We start from the raw sequence: 3,214 nt of genomic DNA, 5'->3' as shown, positions 1-3,214 counted from the left end.
ACCTGAAGGATATGGGTTTTAGAGACGAGTTGCAACCTCGGGAAAATGGCAAAGGGGGATATATACTAAAGGCAGCATGTCACTCATTAAGCCCGGAGGAAAAGGACAAGTTATGTGCAACATTATCCGATATAAAGGTTCCACAAAGGTATTGTTCAAACTTTTCAACCCTGGTGAATCGAAAAGATTGAAAGCTTATGGGACTAAAATCGCATGATTATCACATGCTAATGCAACATTTTTTCCCATTGCGATTAAATCAATTATGCCGCAGCCAACAAGATATGCTATTATCAGGTTTTGTTTCTTTTTCAGGGCAATATCTAGCAAAGAAATCAAGGTGGCAAAGCTAGAAAAATTGTTGTCGGATCTCGTTGTGCTTGCTCGAGAAATACTTTCCTCCATCCTTTTTCGACATCATGGTTCATTTAACTGTGCATCTTACCAGGGAAGTGCAAATTTGTGGTCATGTATTCTTTCGATGGATCTATCCGTTTGAAAGGTGCATGAAGATCATTAAAGGGCATGTGCGAAACAGAAACAGACCTGGAGGAAGCATTGCTGAAGGGAACCTTGCGGAAGAGACAGTTGAGGTTATCAATGAGCACCAACAAAGCATGAATGATACAGTCGGAATTCCACCAGACAAACTCAACGCATCTGACACTGGCGAAGATTCTTATTATTTCAGGGGAAAACCAATGTCAAATCCTAAGTTTCCTCATGTTGATAAGGATCTGTTTGATAAAGCGCATTTCTATGTGTTGCTGAATTCGCCTGAAGTTGATCCTTACATTGAGTAAGCATAACTAGATCTAACCAAATAACCTCATTTTTTTATTTAGTTTTTGATTCTGTGTCCGAATTTCTGTAAAGATAATAACATTAATCATTGCATTATCCAACCGACACCAGAATTTTTTAAAGGAGAAATATCTTGGTATGAATGATAAACAGCTAGATCAAAAACATCGTGAAGAGTTCGCCAAATGGTTACAAAAAGAGGTAAGAGTTTGCAGAAAATGTCACTCTTGCTATGTAACTTTTGCGTTGAGACGGAGGCTAATCCTTATAATGTATTTCAGGTTGAAAGTGAGTGGGCAGACTCTAGGGAAAACTTCAATCATGACTTAACGTGGCTATCAATCCCACTGAATGCACAAGTAGAGACATATGAATCATATCACATCAATGGATACCTGTTTCGCACAAAATCTCATGATGGTTCCGTTAACCAGAATAGCGGGATTTACGTACAGGTAACTGACACGCACATTAGAAAAGCGGGGATTACCCTTAATCTGGCGGGTTATTATAGTGTTTTACAAGAGATATGGGTGTTGACATATTATACGCTGAAAATGCCAATTTTTAGGTGTAAATGGGTTACCAAAGCATGGGTCTCAAAAGACAAACTTGGCTACATTTTGGTTGAGCTTGATAAGTTGGGACTCCAGGATGATCCTTTCATTGTAGCCTCCCAAGCTAAGTAGGTATTTTATGTGCCAGACCAGGAAAATAAAAAAAAAGTCTATTGTGTTAGGTGCACCTACCCAAAGATGGAAATATGCTGGTGATAAAGTCGACGAGGAATTCAGTATGGCAGTTATTTGTTGGAATGAGTATAAATTGCCGAAGGTAGATAAACTTGACCTGCAAAAGACATCCAGGGATGATTACTATCGGGACGACATTAAGGGTAGAACTGCAAGGAAAGCACCAGCACCAGCAGCAGTCCCTGCTTCTCAAACGACTGTATCTGAGAAACCATTTCCAAGGACTAAGCGAGCCAGGTGATAGAATGTAGTTGTTTGTGTTTGCTAATAGATGAATGATTAGGTTGGAACATTTTTTGGTTTTTGTTCAAGGAACTGGTTAGTGTAAATTATATACTCTTAGCCTTTGTTTTTGGTTTTGGGTTATACTATTTTGGTAATGATGATCATCATGGTACTGAATTTGGTACAAATTTAAGTCAGCAGTTTGGAATTTCCTGTTAACTAGAGAATGAATATATGGATTGTTGAAAAAAATTGATTCTTAAATCATGGTGGGTTTGTATGCAGATGGGTTTTAGCAATGTTGGATGAGTTTGTATTTGTCTATACTGATTGTTGAATTAATATCCTGTCATGTTAGGATTAGTAGTAATAGTATTAGGCTTGCACATATATTTTCTTTTAGAATTAGGCCTAAAATAGTCTTTTAGAATCAACTTTCATCTGAGTGGGTATGTTGTGAAGAGGCCTCTGAGTCAGATGGTTAAAAATATTCCCCCGATGCTGATTACAGACTTCAGGCGGGTCAAGATTCACGGGTAATATCCATTGATTTTTATATAGGGTCCGACCCGCATATGTGGTCAATTTATGAGCACCAAGTGTTTGTTGTCGCTGGGCATGAGCCAATGAGATGAAGTTGCTTTTGCTAGGCCAAGGAGAGTATCTAGTAGGCTTGCCAAATTATGTCATCATGCAAGTCAAATCTCTAGAATGATTGACGATTGTGATTTGAAGACTGTTGCTCTTCCTAGTCCGAATAAAACTATAGAGATAAGCAGTTCTTTCAGTTTCTCAGTCAGTTTTACCATAGAAGAACCAAGCAACCTTTTTAGTTTTCTATGTCGAGTAGCATTCCAAGGAAAAAACAGCCTTTGATTACTAGTGAAATATATGGAAGGAGAAAACCGATCCAATGAAGGAGTTCAAGGAGAACCAAAGAGAGCCAAATTGATTCAGTCCAAGCAACAGGTAAGTTATTTTGCAATTCTAGAGGAATTTGGTATTTATTGTATTTTTAAATAGATGATTGTGAATATGGGTATTGATTTTGAATAAAACTTGTGTGATGTTGTATAAAAATTCAAGAGTGAGGCTGCAGAAGTGAGTGGATCTGCTCCCAGAACTTGTAATTGTAGGAAGCATGGCTATTCTGGAGGAAATATTGCAAATGAGAGTTTTGTAAGTGGTGCTGAACGACATGCAGTGGCAGGGTAAGGTGTGCAGCAACACCATGGAGAGCGAGGTCATCTAGAGAATGGGGAACTCGTTGGTGTGAAGGATGGCTGGGTTTTGTTTGCACTGCATCCTGATCGAGGCAGGTTTGTTACAAATGAAGGAATTGTTCTAGTGGGGGATCAGCGGGTTGTCTGCGGCGGTGCACGGCAGGGTTTTTTCTCCACACCAATTTCTGAAGATGCCAAAGCGCGGATATA

The sequence above is a fragment of the Papaver somniferum genome, chromosome 8 (assembly GCF_003573695.1).
Source record: "Papaver somniferum cultivar HN1 chromosome 8, ASM357369v1, whole genome shotgun sequence".
NCBI classification, from domain to species: domain Eukaryota; kingdom Viridiplantae; phylum Streptophyta; class Magnoliopsida; order Ranunculales; family Papaveraceae; genus Papaver; species Papaver somniferum.
This window is presented reverse-complemented; position numbering follows the sequence as displayed.